The 17,674-nt window shown below is 54.5% G+C and overlaps 1 protein-coding gene across 1 annotated transcript in view; it reads right to left on the bottom strand.

Annotated features, from left to right (window-relative positions):
• POU2F2 (POU class 2 homeobox 2) overlaps positions 1-17,674 on the bottom strand; it is a 100,024-nt gene that overhangs the window by 43,204 nt on the left and 39,146 nt on the right. Inside the window, exon 2 of the mRNA XM_058674192.1 lies at positions 17,023-17,083. The gene's annotated coding sequence lies outside the window, so the exon portion shown is untranslated. The remainder of the gene's footprint in view (positions 1-17,022; positions 17,084-17,674) is intronic.

Here is a 17,674-nt window from a genome sequence, read left to right as displayed (position 1 = left end):
ACGTGCGTAACGCTGCATTAATTATAATGAATCATCCTTGGTCACGGCATTTTCCTGTTACTGGGCAGGACAGAGCTCTCTCATTATGCATCGGTTTAATTTGTTTTAATGTAACCCCTTCTAACTCAACATTCAGATCAGAACATGACAGTCATCACACTGATTTGTGTGTCCGGGTCACCACTGTGTCCCTTGCATGCGAAGCCCAGGGGGCACACAGCATCTAACTGCTGAAGTGGAGGATGATCTGCACATACTCCAAAAACAAGCCAATGTGTGTGTGGGTGGGGGGGTGGGAAAGGAAGAGAGAGGGAGAAATCTTCCATCTGTTGGTTCACTCCCCAAACGGCCTCAACAGCCAGAGCAGAGCCAATCCACAGCAGGAGCCTGGAGTCTCCTTGGGGTCTCCCCCACAGGTACAGGGTCCCAAGAACTTGGGCCACCCTCTGCTTTTCCAAGTACATCAGCGGGGCTCAGCCCCCACTGTACAAATGAAGACACTGATGCTTAGTAAGGCTAATCATTTGCCTGGGATCACACAGATGGACCTCCAGAGACCGTGTTGCCATTACCATTCTCCTGCTCCGCTCAAAGCATTGACCACCTCTGCCCTTCAGCTCTCCAGGAAACGCTGGACGTAGACCTGGACTTTGCTGTCTGAGACATCTACACATCTGCTTCTGTCCCCATCCCCTGCTTGGCCTCCTGCCAACATGAGCTATTCACTAAGAGCTTTCACATTATTGGCTGCCATTGAGTCCTATCTCACCGGAGGAGGTCCACACCCCTGCTTTGTGGGTCCCCAGTGGATTCTCCAACCAAGCTGTGACAGGCACCAATACTCTGAGCTCTACACGCTTCCAGCACCACCTTGCTCAAGCTCCCCTCCATGGAGCTTCCAAAGAGAGGGACTTCTCATTCATCTCCAGGTGTGGAAAACACGCAATGGGTTCCAACCTGGCCACAGCCCCAAGAGAAGAGGTGGCATTCGCCTTGGTGAGCGGGGCAGCTCGGGTGCACATGGACTCAGTCCCTGGCTCTATTCTCTGCTGTTTTTGGTTTGTTTTTAGCATTTATTTTTATTGGAAAGCCAGATCCACAGAGAGGAAAGACAGAAAGATTGTCCTTCTGCTAGTTTACTCCCCAAATGGCCACAACGGCCAGAACTGAGCTGATCTGAAGCCAGAAGCCAGGAGCTTCTTCTGGGTCTCCCACGCGGGTGCAGGGACCCAAGGCTTTAGGCTGTCCTCTGCTGCTCTCCCAGGCCACAAGCAGGGAACTGGAGCAGCCAGGACACAAACCGGCATTCGCACAGGATCTTGGCCCGTGCAAGGTGAGGACTTCAGCCGCTAGGCTATCACACTGGGCCCTGCTCTGTACTTCTCTGAGCCTCAGTATCATCATCAGGACCCAAAGTGCCCTCTAAGTCCCCACCTGCCCGCTCCAGGCCACTGCTGCCTCTGGCCTGAGTCACTTCAGCTTCATGCCTGCCCCCCAGGGTCTCCTCTCCCCGGCACCCAGACAGGGTCTTTCTAGAATGTAAGCTGGCAGCGCCACTCTCTTGCTTGAGACTCTTCAGTGACTTCCTGTGCATTTGGGAATTTAACCCAGCCTACAAGGTGTGTTGTGATCTAAGTCTCTCTTCCTCCATGACTCCTCACCCACTCCGCTCCAAGTCACGCTGCTGCCTGTTTCTCAAACCAAACTCTGCGTGCAGCCCAGGCCCTTTGTGTACACCTTCCCCTACGCATGGTTAAATCCCACTCACCAAGGCTCAGCTTAAAAGTCTTGCTGTCGGGCCTAGTGCGATAGCCTAGTGTAAATCCTTGCCCACGTGGGCACCGGTTCATATCCCGGCTGCTCCACTTCCCATCCTGGGAGAGCCTTGGGACCCTGTACCCGTGTGGGAGACCCAGAAGAAGCTCCTGGCTCCTGGCTTTAGATTGGCTCAGCTCCGGCTGTTGAAGCCACTTGGGGAGAACAAAGGATCTTTCCTCTCTGTCTCTCCTTCTCTCTGTAGATCTGCCTTTCCAGTGAAAATAAATCAATTAAAAAAAAAAAGTCTTGCTGTCTCTTTCTTGACTCTGTTCTGAGGTTTCTGGTTATTACACATGGACATCTGCTCCCACAGATATATGTTCCTCTAGTTTGTTCACTCCACACAGTCACAGTGCTGGTTCTGTTCACTGCCATATCTCCAGTGCCCAGAGCGTATGGCCCAACGGTCCTGGGACGTGTGTGAAGTGAATGGATCCTTCGCAGGAGGAGCCTTTTGGGTGGAACACTCGCACCTTGTGTTTTTATAAAATCAGCATAAACATTCCTCCCCTTTAGGGGAGTGGTGAGAGTCTATTCCGACCCGGACCGGGAAGGACCGGGAACGCTGACAGTGCTTTGGACCAACAATGTAACAGCCTGAGACAGCTCCAGCCTAAAGGGCGGAGGAGTCCCAGAAGAGCACAGCCGCTCGTCAGGGGACCTCACTTCCACCTTGCGTTTCCTTTCTGTGAAGCGGTGGACCGAGGCTCAGCGAAGAGAAGCCGCCTGCCACAGTGAGGCCCTGCCACAGCCAAGTTACCATCCTCAAAGCAAGGCAGTCATGTTTCCTAATCAACTCCCCAGCAATGGCTTGTCTTAAAAAAAAAAGAAGAAGTTTGCTTGTTTGTTTATGTATTTGAAAGGCAGAGTGACAGAGAAAGGGACAGAAAGAAACCTATGGATTCCGTTCACTGGTTCATTCCCCCAAATATCTGCATCAGTCAGAACTGGGCCAGCCCCAAATCGGAAGCTAGGAACTCCATCCTAGCCTCCCACGTGGGTGATAGGACCCAAGGATGTGGGCTATCTTCAGCTGCTTTCCCAAGCACACTTACGGGAAGCTGGGTTGGAAGCGAAGTAGCTGAGACTTGGACATTCCAATCCTGTATACAAACATAGCAAGTGATGGCTTCACCCACTGTGCCAAATGCTAGCCCCAGCAATGGGCTCTTGACATACATTTCTGGGTGAAGCAAATAAAAAAATCTAACTGGAGTCACTGAGCCCCAAAGAGCAGCACTGGCTCTGTCGCTCTCTGCCTAGTGTCCATGGACAAGATAGGCTCCTCTGAGCCTCGAGGGCCCCCATCAGGAAAGCAAGAATAATTGTAATTATCCAACCGCCGAAGTGTCGTCAGGAGTCATGAGAACGCACACGGACAGAGCGCTCAGCACCGACAATCCCCCCGAGGTCGTGAGGACGGTTGAGCCGCACAACAGAAGGGCCAAGGCAAGAGGCCAGTGGAGAGAAGGCCAGGCAGGAAAGGCCTCTCCCAAAGCAGGGGCATCTGGAGCCAGGTGGAAAGGGACACCCAAGGCAGGGACAGGGCGGGTTCAAGGTGTCCCAAGCACAGCCCCTGCCCAGGGGAACAGCTTCAGGCAGCTGGAGGGGGGAGGGCAGTGTCCTCCCATCTCCTGGCCCCTCTCCATGCCTTGTTTTTAGCTCTGCCAACCTGATCCCGGGACCCAGACCTGCCCAGGCTTCAGCCTGCTCTTTCCCATGTAGCCCAGAGGGATCTTTCTTGTATTAATAAGGGTCTTTACTAACTGGGAAAAAATCTTATCTAACCTATTAACTGCAAAATTACTATCTGAAAGTAATACAAAAAAATTCATAAGCAAGGGCCCAGTGCGGTAGCCTAATGGCTAAAGTCATTGCCTTGCACACTCCAGGATCCCATATGCACACCAGGTCATGTTCTGCCTGCCCCACTTCCCATCCAGCTCCCTGCTTGTGGCCTGGGAAAGCAGGTAAATACAGCCCAAAGCCTTGGGACCCTTCTTCTTCTTTTTTTTTTTTTTAAGATTCAGAGAGCAGAGACAGAGAGGAAGATCTTCCATCTGATGATTCACTCCCCAAGTGGCCGCAATGGCTGGAGCTGAGCCAATCTGAAGCCAGGAGCCAGCAGCCAGGAGCTCTTCCAGGTCTCCCATGCGGGTGCAGGGTCCCAAGGCTTTGGGCCGTCCTCTGCTGCTTTCCCAGGCCACAAGCAGGAAGCTGGATGGGAAGTGGAGCTGCCGGGATTAAAACCGGCGCCCATATTGGATATTGGCACATGCAACGTGAGGACTTTAACCACCATGCTATCACGCCGGGCCCAATCTTGGGACTCTTCTAAGGAGACCTGGAAGAAATTCCTGGCTCCTGGCTTAGATCGGCTCAGCTCCAGCTGTTGCAGCCACCTGGAGAGTGAATCAACAGATGGAAGATCTTCCTCTTTCTATCCTCCTCTCTGTATATCTGACCTTTCAATAAAAATAAATACATCTTTAAAAAATGTCCTAACCAGTGAAAGGTAAGAACTGTTTTAGACATGCGCATAGGTACAGGTACTGACACCCAACCTTTGTTGTACAAATGGTCCCTTGCCATGATTCAGAGAGACGTTTAGCACTGCCTAACGCTTGCTCGGCAGCTGTGAGTCCGCAGGTGTGTGGCTGCTGTGCCAATGTGGAGATTTTGCTGGTGAGGGGTGGGGCGTGACAGGTCAGATGAAGCAGACCAGCTTGCAGAAGTCATCCGGACTCCGCGTCCTCCTCCTGAACACCCTGCCTCTGTCAGCTTCTCCTCAGCTCACCCCGGAGGTGTTGGCACCTCTGTGTCTCCCCAGGCTCTCCCCAGGGAGGCTAGGCCCCCAAGCTTGTCCCATCACAGCTTCCTCCTCTCTTGCTCCAACAGATCATTGTTGAACCCCATCTATGGGCTGGGAACCGAGAACACTGTGGCTCCTGCCCTGCAGAAATGGCAACGCAAGCAGGCTCCAGGGTCTTCAATCTATGCCCCACCTTCCTTTAAAACATGGCCCTGCTTAGGTGACTCATCCGCCCAGAACAACAGGAGAAAAATCTTGGTATCCCAGGCCTGCCCACTGCTCCAGCCAGCAGGATGTGGTGAAAGGGCGGGCGTGCATTCTTGGGAGGCCTTTGGGAGAGAGAACCAAATGAAGGGAAGATCATTTTTCCTAGCAAGGACCTTCCCAGATCTGCTCCCCGACTCTTCCCCAGAAAGAACAGCAGGGCTTTGTAGTGCAGGAAAAGCCATATACCCCCAATGAACAGCTCATGTCTTAGGGGGAAGCCACTGCTCAGAGTAGGCAAGCTAGTGCAGCAAAGCGACACAGCACATCTTTAGCATACAGACGGGACCCATCCCTGGGGCCTACAGCGCTCTCTGCAGGTGTGGAGGAGTTTTAACCCCTCCGACACTGATGCCCTAAGAGAAAGAGATAAGGGCTTCAGATCTTCCCTGCTGATGTTCCAAGGGCCTAGGCCTCTGTTTTAATGGCTATGGCAGGGGGATAAATCAAGAGAGACATGAGTTAAGACAAGGGATATGGGGCAGGCAGGGTAGGCAAGGATGTAGGGAAAGGCACATAGCAAGGCAAAGAAAAGAGGGCTGAAGCGGGGGGAATAAGTGGGGTCTGAGGCAGCGGAACAGAGAAGTGGACACAGGGTTTTTCAGTCCTTGGAGAGGATTAATAAAAGAGAGAGGACAGAAGGAGGCAGAGAAAGTGAGGCAGAGACACAAAAAAGCAAAGAGACAAAAAGAAGAGGAGAAGAGATAAGAGGAAAGGAGAGGAGAGGGAGGGAGGAAGACGAAGCTGAAGATGGGGCTACCGGGGCCTTCTGTAAATTGCTTCTTCAACACCCTCTGCTCTGCCCCTCACGCCAGCAGGCCTGTGGGGTGTGCGGTGTCAGCCCGGCCCCTGAAGGAGCAGAGGCTGATGCCTGGGCGAGCGTCCAGTTCTCAGCCCTGACTCTTCTCTCGTCACCCAACTGCCTCCTCAGCAAGAGACAAGTTCAGTGTGGAAGGGGTAGGGGTAGGTCCTAGGGCACCAAGGAAATGAGAGCTGGGAGAGGGGAGCAGGGGGGTGGGGCCTGCCTCCCCCTTCTCCAGCACCTGCAGATGCTCCACCTGTTCTCGAGCCGACTTGGGCCAACACCTCCCTCAGCCCGTGACCATGATCATCCTGCTGTCCACCCCAACACCCTCCTGTCCTCCTGTCCACCCCGTTCCCCCTATGATCACTCACCAGGGCTCCCCTACAGATTTGAGGTTTAGAGAGGGGGAACCCAGAGGCCTAGATGGGGGCACAGGGGACCTGGTAGATTACTGAGGCTATTCGATGACTGCAGCTGACATGGATGAGGAGGAAGAGGAGAAGGCTTTGGTGATGGACGATGCTGATTCTGTGGTGGGGGGGACGGCAGGCGAGGGGGTGGAGGTGGGGGAGGGGTGGTAGGAAGCAGGTTGGTGGGGGGAGCTGGACCAGGCTCACATTTGGCATTCAGGGCAGCTGACAATAAAAATGCTTTATTGCCAAGAAACTGGATCGATCGGGGCTGGAGGGGGCCGGCAGGGGGGACGCGGAGGGCTCAGCGCAGAGGCCGGCGGCCCGGCCTCCGCAGCGACCAGGGCCCGAGCCGCCCTCCCCCCTGCGCCCCCCTCCCCGCCTCCTGCCCTTTCTCCTGCAGCCACCGCTTAGTTCTTATTATATTTTTTCTTATATATTTTTTCCCCCAGCTTCTCCTGCTCCTGTTTTTTTTTTTCCTTTTAATTTTTTTTTAAACTCACTGCACTCCTAATGCCGCAGGCTTGGTGGGGGGCAGGGTGGGGGCAGCTGCCCAGGCTGAGCCCCTACCTACGGGGCTTTTGGCTCTGGGAGGAGCCTCATTTTCCCTCCACATCCCCCAGTTCAGCCAGACTCCCCCCAAGTCTGCCCCCTGCCATGGGTCCCTATCTCTTTCTGCTACCCCCTCCTAAGGGCCTCTTCCTATCCGAGGGGCATTAGCCCCCCACCGCCAGTGGGCTCAGGCCTTGGCCACGACTTTCTCCCCTCCCCCTCTCTACCTGGCCCCCTGCTCCCTCCCAGAGCCATTTGGCTGATGGTCAGAACTGTCCGTCAAGGGGCTCTGAGCCCCTGGGGACCCAGATGGGCGGAGGGAGGAGGAGAGGTCGGGGGTCAGGCCACGTCCCCTCAGCTCCTCTCTTTCCCCTCCCCCTTCCTAACAAAGGGAGTCACAATGCTGGGGAGGGGGTGCAGCCTGGTACTCAGGGAGGCAGGGAGGAGGAGAGAGCTGTCTGGACGGTCATGGGTAGGGACGAGGTGGGGGGCTCGACCGCCCCTCCTCTGCCCTCCCCCTCGGGTCAAGGCGAAGGTGATTCCTCAACCTCTCTTAGGCTGGAGGAGGATCTGGACAGACAAAGAGCCGGAGCCCCGGGGAGTTGGGGGCTGGGGGGATGCACCTGAGACCCGGGCAGTCCTGGTTGAGGGAGGGGCGCCAGGCACCCCTCTGGCCCTGGGCTCACCCTCCTGATGGACCTGCCTCCCATCTGCACCAACCCCTACGGGTTCCCAGGCCTTACTGAACCTTCAAGCTGAAGCAGGGCTGGAGGGGGACAAGAGAGAAACTGAAGCCCCGGGGGGGTAGCCAGAGCCAGGGTTGGGGACCCAGATGGAGACCTGGCCCCAGGGTACCTGGCACTGCCCTGAAGCCTTGCCCTACCAAGGAAAGGACCTCTTCCTTCCCTGCCCTCCCTGACCTGGGCCAAGGACAGTTGAGACACTGGGACAAGGTGGAAGAAGGTTCCATGGGAACGGGAGAGACTGAGTCAGCGCAGAAGATGAGGGAACCAAGGAAGACATTCAGTATGACCTTCTGTTGCGCTGGCCTGTGCTGTAGCCAAGGGAGAGACCGAATGCCAGCAAGGGCAGAGAACCATCAGACAGGTGCTCCTGGGTGCCCAGCTGCTGATGGGGAACGGGGGCCTCCAGAGAGGTGTGTGCACCTGCTTGTGGTCGCACAGTGAGTGCCTCAGGACTTCCCGCCTGCCGAGCCTGCCAGGGAGGACAAAACCGGGGAAGCCTGTAGACCCACCAGGGGCAGGGACCTATTAGAGAGACAGAAAGAAAGGAATGAAAACTCTGCTTAAATTCCTCCACCAAGGCTGAGGTGGCTCAGGAAGAGGGCCGCAGTCAGAGGGAATGGGGGAAGAACAAGGCAGGCCTCTTTTTCGGGGGGTGGGTGGCTGAACTTGGACATTCTCTCCCCCCCCATTCTGCCAAGGAGGTCCCAGATGGGTCGAGGATTATAGGGGTCCCGGTTGCCCTCCCCCAAACCTCCCCTCCCTTCTCTCCTTCTCTTTCTCGGCTGGCTATCGACCGGGCTGTGACATGGTAGATCAATACGGCAGGGATATAAAGCCGGCTGGCTGCCTGCCTGCCTCTGTCTCTCTCTCTCTCTCTCCCTTGCTTGCCTTGCTTCCCTTTGGTGGAGCTGCATTCAGGCCCCCCAACCCCCATACGTACCCCTTACCCCAGCCTCGGAGGGGCCAGGGTCCCCCCTACTCCCTACAGTGGGAGAGCTTAGGGAGGCTGACAGCTTGGACAGCCAGGAAAGGGGGTGAGTATCAGTGTGGGAGCGGGCAGGGAAGCAGATGGGGCCGGGGACATTCAGGTAGGGGTGCTGTGATGAACTGAGAGCCAGCCCCTACCCTGGGAGAAAGCAGGCCTCCCCTTAGTTGGGAGCAGCTCAGGGAGATGGGGCCCTCTGAAAGTATACGAAGGACAGCTCTGGGAGGGGGGCAGAGAGCCATGCTGTCGGACATTGCCTTGAGCTCCAGGGGTAGGGAAAGGCCTGGGGGTGATGCAGTGAGCTACAGCGAGTGGCTGTAAAGAGTGGGGGCGCCCTCCAGGCACTCCTGCCGCACACCTACAGGACCTCAACCTGCCTCATTCATTGGGTCTCTGTGGGTGGAAGCTAACTTGCACCCACCCCAGGGCTCGGGCCACACACAAGCAGTGAGGGTGGGGGTCGTGAGGCTCCAGCAGAGGGCTGTGGTGTCTCTGTGTGGCCGGGTGTGTGGGCTTGCGTGTATCCTTGAGCTCGGCTGGGGCCTTGGGGACTGTGTGACCTAACTGCCCTGACTCCTGCCATGCTTGTGTTACGCGAGTCTGTGGGGGTGTCCCACGGGCCCTCAGTGGCTGTATGTGCCCATCCCTGAGTGTCTCCCTGACCCGGGTGCCTCTCCGTACGTACGCATGAGTCACCAGGTGACGGGGCTGCCATGCTTTCGTGGGCTCTGGGTGCTCCGCGTGTTGGGGGTGCATGTGTGGCCCTGCCAGAATATGACCAGGCACAGGTGTCTTTGAGTGAGTCCCTGGTGTCCCTGCTGTCTCAGAGACACCGTGGGGGTCTCTCTATGTGCATCAGGGGCTCCCTGTCTTTGTGTCAGATTCCAGGGGATTTCTTGCGTGTCTACGTGACTCTGTGTCCCCGTGTGCTGAGAGCTGAGTGCATTTCCACAACCAGACTGGAAGCTCTGGGTGTGTCCCTGTGTGTGTCATGGGGACTTGGTGCACTTGACTGGGGGGTAGGTGACGACCCTTAGTGAGTGGGGGAGGGGACGAGGCAGCAGATCCTGGCTAGTTGTTGTTTTATTACTACACAGTCTCCAAATATGAATATAAGGGACTGCCTGTCTTCTTTCATCCCTACCAGAGACCCCAGACCCCTGCCAAGATGGGCCAGGAGCCCCCTCCTTTCTCCCACCTTGGGTAGGGCCACACCTCCGCTCAGCACCCGCCCCTCCAGCCCTGCTTTGGTGGATGCCACCTTAACTCCACCAAGCGACCTCCGTCCCTCCCAACCCCCCCAGCGCCACCCGCTCCCCCCGCCCTCCCCCACCACAAGTCCAGTCCAACCCAGACAAAAGCAATTACTCCTGAGGTAGGATGTGAGTGTGGGTGTTAGAAACAGAAAAAAAAAAAAGGGGGGGTGAGGAAGGGAGGGAGAGCAAGAGAGACACACACACAGAGGCAGGGCTGGTCGGCCAGAGACCCAGAGAGACGGGGGCCAGAAGCGAGAGTGTGGCAGCAGAGAGGGAGAGACAGAGGGGCCCACAGAGAGACACGGAAGATGAAAGAGGCCAGGAGGGACACGGACACAGACACAGGAGGCAAAGGCAGAGAGAGAGAGAGCCGAGGGAGGGCAGGTGGAAAGAGCGTGATGGGGAGAGACAGCGCGCGAGGAAACCCGAGAGAAAGAGAACAGAGAGAAGACGCAGATAAAGAGATGGGGGACCCCAGCAGCCGGCGGAGAGGGGGCGAGGGGGAAACAGAGAGAGAGAAATCAACATTCGGAGAGGAACAGAGAGAGGGAGGGAATATGGGCACACAGAGCGGGAGCCAGAGAGGAGCGGTGGGAGACCAAGTCTCTGTCCCTCCCAAGCCCTCCTCACTCAGCATTCTTCCCACCCCCGGGCCAGGAAGTCCAGGGATGGCCAAGTCCTTCCCACGGCTCTGAAGTCCCTGTGAGTCAGGGCGCGGAAGGGCAGTAAGGCTGAGACAAGGACGACCTTTGGCTGCAGCATGGGCTGGGCTCCTCAGACCACCAGGACAGCTCGGAGCAGGACACCCTTCCCCTCCACGTACGATACACACGCTGGAGGCTTGGCCAAGTTCCTTATGCTACGCCAGGCACAGCTAGCCTGGTGAAGGGGCGGGCCTGGCAGACCAGGCTGGAGGCTCGTCTTTCTTTCCCCCACAGTTGTGCCCACTTCCCCGGCTGCCTCCGGCTCTGACCGCTCTCTCGCCGGGCCCTCCGCGCTCACCCACGCAGTACCCGCACACACCTACAGGTTCCTTCTGTTCCCTTCTCCTGGGATGCTTGACTTGGCCCCCGTCTGACTTGTTCCCTGATCCCCAGCTCTCTTTGTCTGTTCTCCATTACTCCTCTCCTCTACGGCTCTCTGAATCTCACTCTGCTCCCCTCTGGCATAATTCTGGATTCTCAGACAGTCCTTGGCCCTCCTGTTCACCACGTGCCTGGCAGGGAAACTTGGAAGCTGCTGGGCCAGTTGGGGCAGCCTCTCCCCTTTCTCCCCCGTCCTCACCCTCTCTCCCTGCTCACCACCAGACTCCATGGGGCTCTCTCCAGAAACAGAAGCTAAGACACGATCCATGCACTGTCCACGTGGAAGACCTGGAAACAGAGAACTGGGCTCCGAGAAAACAAGGAGGCCCCTGGGAGGAATGGAGAGTCCAAGACACAGATGGAGACCAAGAAGCAGAAGAAAGAAGAGGACGGAAGTAAAGCAGCAGGGAGAGGAAGAGGACAAGCAGCAAAGGCAGGGCTCCAGGCCCACAGGGACACTGAGCGGTGCCATGCCACGGGGGTGGGCTTCAGCCTGCTTCCCGCATACACTGCTCAGAACATCTAGGGTTAGTCTCTAGGGCCTGCCCTCTTCCTCCCAGCCCCCCACTATGCTCTGAAGAGCTCCCAGGAACATCTCCCTCTGTTTGAATCAGGCTCTATGCCTGCCTCAACAGGGGCACTTGACCCTTGTTTGCCATGAGATTGGCAGGAATCCGTCCGTACCAAACCTGTTCTACACCGTGAGCCATTATCAGCTCCTTCCCATCTGTATGCCCCATCATGTGGCTGACAGACATTCCCAGGCCATAGCTGTATCCCCCCACCCAACGACAGAGCAAAGACCCCCACCAAAGGGATTAAGCGATCTCTTGCTTCCCCCAGCACTCCACAACACCAGTGAGGAACACCACAGCTACAGACCCTGCCCACAGCCGACTCCCAGGGACTGCAGCCCATCCACCTTCACTGAAACTCTGTCCCAGTCCAGGCCACTTACCCTCAGCAACACCTGAAAGCGCACATTCTAGCTCTGCAGCCACAGCCCTCCCAGGTGCCCTGCGGAAGAGGCCAGGGACGTGGGGATCTGCACAGGCTGTTCTGGGTCACATCCAAGGAAGACCCACTGCCCCAAGGGCCTGCACCTCAGTTCTGAAGGGCGCACCCCTCCATGACACCCATCTTTGGGCTCAGCATCCCTCCTGGGTTATTTTGCCCTGGGCTATTTTGCCACCTTCCGGGTCAGGGATGAAAGCCTTTTGCCCACAGCTGAGCTCCTGCCTCGGAGGCCTTGAGTGTGCCCCTGGTACGGACGTTGGCAACATCTCTGTGACCCCAGACACACTTCACACCAAAGGCCGTGGTATCTTTTTGTGACAGGACGTAAGGACAGGATGGAAGAGGGACAGGATGGTAACACAGCCCTGCTTCTGCCCTGCCACTCGGTGGGCACAGAATGTCCAGGGGACTATAGCTGGCTGAGTGGACTCTGAGGTCAGGCCAGCATCCGCTGTGCCAAGCAGGAAGTCACAGCCAGCTGTCCAGCTGCCCCTGCCACCCTCGGGCACCATAGCTTCCTCCTTGGCTTCTCCAACCCTGCAGGAACTCCTCCAAATCCCTCCTCCTCCCTGAGACGTTTTTGAGGACCCCCCTCCTCTCTCTACCTCAGCAGGGCCCTGGTTCAGGCTTAGTGTTGGTTCCTGATGGCCCCTCAGCCCGAGCCCCTTGGGGCCACAGGGGGTTTACTTCCTCGCAGCATCTTTACGTGACAACCCCAGCACACAAAACATCCCAGCAAAGACTGGCTGCAGGAATAAACGGGTGAATGTGGGTGTACATGTCTGCTTGCACTTATTTATTCATTCAATAAATGCTTGCTGAACATTTACACTGTGCCAGGGACTGAGCATCAACATGCGAAGTTCCCCTTGGCTGTGAAGTTTATGGGCAGAGGAGTTAAACACAGACACCCCTAACCAGATACGCTGCTAGCACTCAGGAGACACGGGGGGCATAACCTGGCCTGGAGGACAAAGAAAGCTATTCAGAGCTGGGGGAGGCAGGCTGTGACCCTCAGAAAGGGCCACAGAGAGGTGAGGGAGGGGAACCCACGTGCTACGTGGGCAGCAGAGGCAGACCAGCACCTTGCCCTGGCAGAAGACCCCGTCCATCTGGCAGCATTGAGGGGGGCCTCCGACAGGTGTGGGGAAGCACTCATCTTCCAAGTGTGGCAATTAGAATCTTTGCTGTACTTGTGGTTTTATAAATAATATTAATAATAATAATAATAAATATATACGTAAGAGTGTGCTGCTGCCTCCTTCAAAGGTGTCTCCCTAGCAGGTTGAACTTTCTGGGAACCCTTCAGTCTTCAAGGCAAACTTGCAAACTCCATCAGGAAGTCACCTCTCCTCTATACAAGTATGGTAGCACGTGTTTAGCTTAGCAATTAAGACACTGTGTTAGATGTTGGTTAAGGGGGCTGGCGCCATGGCATAGTGGGCTGGGCCATAGCCAGCAGTGTCAGCATCCCATATGGGAGCTGGTTTGAATCCTGGTTGCTCCACTTCCTATCCAGCTCCCTGCTTATGGCCTGGGAGGGTAGCAGAAGATGGCTCAGGACCTTGGGAGGAGCACACAAAACATCCCAGCAAAGACTGGCTGCAGGAATAAACGGGTGAATGTGGGTGTACATGTCTGCTTGCACTTATTTATTCATTCAATAAATGCATGAGGAAGCTCTTGGCTCCTGGCTTTGGAATGGCTCAGCTCCAACCATTGTGGCCATTTGGAGAGTGAACCAGTGGATGGAGAATCTCTGTCTCTCCTCTCTGTGTAATTCTGCCTTTCAAATAAAAATAAACTAAACCTTAGAAAAAAACATTGGTTAAGGGACAGGTTTTGTGACACGACATGGAAGATTCCTATCGTTGAGTCCTGACTCTGCTTCTGATTTCAGATTCCAGCTAATGTGCCTGAGAGGCAGCTCCTGTCTCCAACATCAGCAAAATGGATGGAGTTCCTGGCTCCTGGCTTTGGCCTGTCCTTATCTCAGCTATTGTGGGACACCTGAGGAGTGAACCAGAGAATGAAGATTGACCAATCTCTCTCTCTCGCCCTTTCAAACAAATAAATACAAAATAATTTTTATTTTACATGCCCACGTCCCACATCAGAATACCTAGCTCTGGCTCCTGACTCCAACTTCTAATTGATGCATACGCTGGGAAGCAGCAGTGACGGAACTGCCACCTATGTGGGAAATTCTTAGCTCCTGGCGCCAGACACAGCTGTTACGGACATGTGGAGAATGAACCAGAAGATGAAAAGTTATCTTCATCTTCCTGTTTCTCTCAGTGTATTCTCAAATAAGTTTTAAAATAAAACAAGTAGCCACAGCAAAATTCAATCTTCATTGTTTAGTTGATCAGGTTTGGCACTAAATCAGACTCTAGGTGTTTTCCAACATTAAATTCACCCCCAAAAGTACAGAACTGCCACCCTAGGGAGAGTCCTGAAACTATGATAGGGTTTTGTGGGTTTGTTTCTTTTTTTTTAAGATTTATTTATTTATTTGAAAATCAGAGTTATGGAGAAAGAGGAAGAGACAGAAAAAGCAATCTTCCATCTGCTGGTTCACTCCTCAGATGGTTGCAATGGTTGGAGCTGGGCTAGTTCAAAGCCAGGAGCTGGGAGGTTCTTCCAGGTCTCCCACAGAGGTACAGACACCCAAATACTTGGGACATCTTCTGCTACTTTTCCCAGGCCATAAGAAAGGAGCTGGATAGGAAGTAGAGCAGCCGGGGGTACGAACCGGTGCCCGTATGGGATCCGGGTGTCATGATCGGGTGTATAGCTTTATATGCTATAGCATGATACCCAGCCTCGACACTAGATTTTATAGAGGGAAAAGAATAGGAGCTTAAGTTCAAACTTAGAGAAAGTGTCTGGGCTCTGTGTGCCTTAGTTTCCTTCTTTTATAACAGATGACTAATTTCACAGTGTTGCAATGAGGATCAGAAGCAAAGTGCCCACAACAAGCCGTAAGAGGTCCCTAGTAAATGTCATCCTCCTCTTTGGGATGTAACAGCCGTCCGTCACGGGGTACCAAGTCTGTTGCATACATGTCCATGAAGACCTTCCAGCTGTATTTAAGGAATACCTTATTCAGGGATTAAAGAACCCAAATCAGAGACTTGTCTGCACCTTCCGCATCTGGTCCTGTAGCCTAGCTGTCACACATTCCTAGGAGCCCAAACCTGATTCCTGCAGCTTGGAAGCGCCCTGGCCCTCTTTCCCACGGCAAGGCTATCACAACGCGTGGGGATTCCAGGGAAAGCTGCAACTCTGGCTCCCTGGGGAAGGCACACCAGAGAGAGCACACATGTGTAACTATGGCTCCCACATTCCTCACCAGCTAAAACAGGGGTCCCTGAGTGAGCTCAGGTGGTCTTTGACTGACACACTGTAGCACCATCAGGTAAAGCTATCTTTGTAAAGGTAGGTATTATAAGGAAATTTTTGAAAATTCACATTGCCACCAATTATTTACAAATCAGATTTCATCTAAAATGTGAGTTTCTGGGCCCGGCGGCGTGGCCTAGCGGCTAAAGTCCTCACCTTGAAAGCCCCGGGATCCCATATGGGCGCCGGTTCTAGTCCTGGCAGCTCCACTTCCCATCCAGCTCCCTGCTTGTGGCCTGGGAAGGCAGTCGAGGACGGCCCAATGCATTGGGACACTGCACCCGTGTGGGAGACCCGGAAGAGGTTCCTGGTTCCCGGCTTCGGATCGGCGCGCACCAACTGTTGTGGCTCACTTGGGGAGTGAGTCATCGGACGGAAGATCTTCCTCTCTGTCTCTTCTCCTCTCTGTATATCTGACTTTGTAATAAAAATGAATAAATCTTTAAAAATAAATAAATAAATAAAATGTGAGTTCTGGCTTCTCTTGAAGAATCGGAGAATCTGGCAAGCCAGGGTTGCATCCACGCATAGAGACAGTCAGAAGAGATAAAAGCAGCACCCACCCCACACATTTTCCTGTCCACCACGGTCAGTCCTTTTCATACCTGGTAGCCAACCCTGAGCTACAGCTTTCATCTGCTTCTTTGACTCCATGAGTCCTGGTACAGAAAAGAACTCCTTGGTAGGAGGCCTGTGAGGGCAACGTGTGGCTACCCCAGGGTGGGATTAGCGGTGACAGCAGTCTAGGGGAGCCGTCCTTCTGAAGACATCCCACCCCCTCTCCCCAATGCTCATTATCAGGGCCTCACCAAGCCAAGTGGTACAAGTACAGGGCGAACCCCAGATTTCTTTGCTTCCCAAAGAGTTGAACAGCTGCAGAATTCTGACTTCTGTCTGGGCATCTCGGGGGGGCTCCACAAATCCCCATTTGTTCAAGGAGAGATCTTCCAGCTGTATTTTGAGCTCCTGATTCCTGAGGCTACCCACTTTCAAAGAACAACTTCTGGGCCCGGCGGCGTGGCCTAGCGGCTAAAGTCCTCGCCTTGAAAGCCCCGGGATCCCATACGGGCGCTGGTTCTAATCCCGGCAGCTCCATTTCCTATCCAGCTCCCTGCCTGTGGCCTGGGAAAGCAGTCGAGGACGGCCCAATGCATTGGGACACTGCACCCGCGTGGGAGACCCGGAAGAGGTTCCAGGTTCCCGGCTTCGGATCGGCGCAGCATCGGCCCGTTGCGGCTCACTTGGGGAGTGAATCATCGGATGGAAGATCTTCCTCTCTGTCTCTCCTCCTCTGTATATCTGACTTTGTAACAAAAATTTAAAAAAAAAAAAGAACAACTTCTTTCATCCTCACAACGCCTCTCAGTGGCCGGGGCTGTTCATTATCCTGGCTTTGACAGGTGGGGAAACTGAGCCACCTGACTCTCCTTCCAGTACCTTCTTTTGTCCTTGGGACAATGCCTCAGGTGAGTTCTGCTATTGTCCCCTTCACAGATGGGGAAGTGGAGGCTACACCTTTCCTGCCTCCCTCCTCATTAGGTAAAGGGCAAAGAAGGGACTCCAACGTGTGTACGCCTCCAAGCCGTGAACTGAACGCCTAAGTTGTCCCTTCTCCTCCTTCTGAGCCCTAACACTCATCAACAGAAACACAGTCACCAACATCCACAACCATACGACACAAGGTGGGTGAAAACACCAAAGCCAGTCACACTCGGACCTCTTGGGGGACAGACGCAGGAAACAAGGAAGGGCAATGAGCCCCCAGGATGAGGGTGGCACCAAGGATGGGAAAACAGCGGAGGTTTCTGTAAGAAGACAGCATCCCCAAACACGGCAACAAATGGAGACTCTCGGGCCGTGGCCTTACCTCTTGGGTAGACACAGCAAAGCTAGTACATTCAGGCCACCAACCCGGTCCAGTTGAGAACCTGGGGAGAGAACAGAGTGGAGTCAGGGTCCCAAGGAATTTGTCTCAGCCATGTGCAAGGTGGAGGGAGAGGGAGAAGGGCACCCTCCTATCTCACCACCAGGAGTTGCACATACTGCTGAACTCCTGCCACCCAATTGTGGCCATCTGTGGTCAGTTCCAGCCTCTGTCTTTGTGTCTCATCTCATCAATGGGTATCCTGGTGCCTGCACCCTTTCCCCACCAGACAGGTAGCTCCTTTAAAGAGGCAGACTTTGAAGTTTTAGCTCTTGGCAAAGAGTCTAGCAAATCTGAGATGCTTAGTGCACAATGGCTAATTGAGCGAATAGGTAAATGAACAAACCAAATCTCAACATAATGCTGGAGGATCGGAGGAGAAAACGATTCGTTGTTCTTAGGTACCTCTGGCTGCTGTGTGTGTGAGCACATGAAAATAACTCATAGTGATGATTCTCTTTTTTAGGTTTATTTATTTGAAAACAACAGCATCAGACAAGGAGACAGAGAGATCTTTCACCTGCTGGTTTATTCCCTAAGCGGTTACAACAGCAAGACTGGCCAGGCCAAAGCCAAAAGCCAAGAACCTCATCCC

Source organism: Ochotona princeps, chromosome 16, assembly GCF_030435755.1.
Source record: "Ochotona princeps isolate mOchPri1 chromosome 16, mOchPri1.hap1, whole genome shotgun sequence".
NCBI lineage: Eukaryota > Metazoa > Chordata > Mammalia > Lagomorpha > Ochotonidae > Ochotona > Ochotona princeps.
Note: the sequence above shows the minus strand (reverse complement) of the source record. Positions and strands in the feature narration are given on the sequence as shown.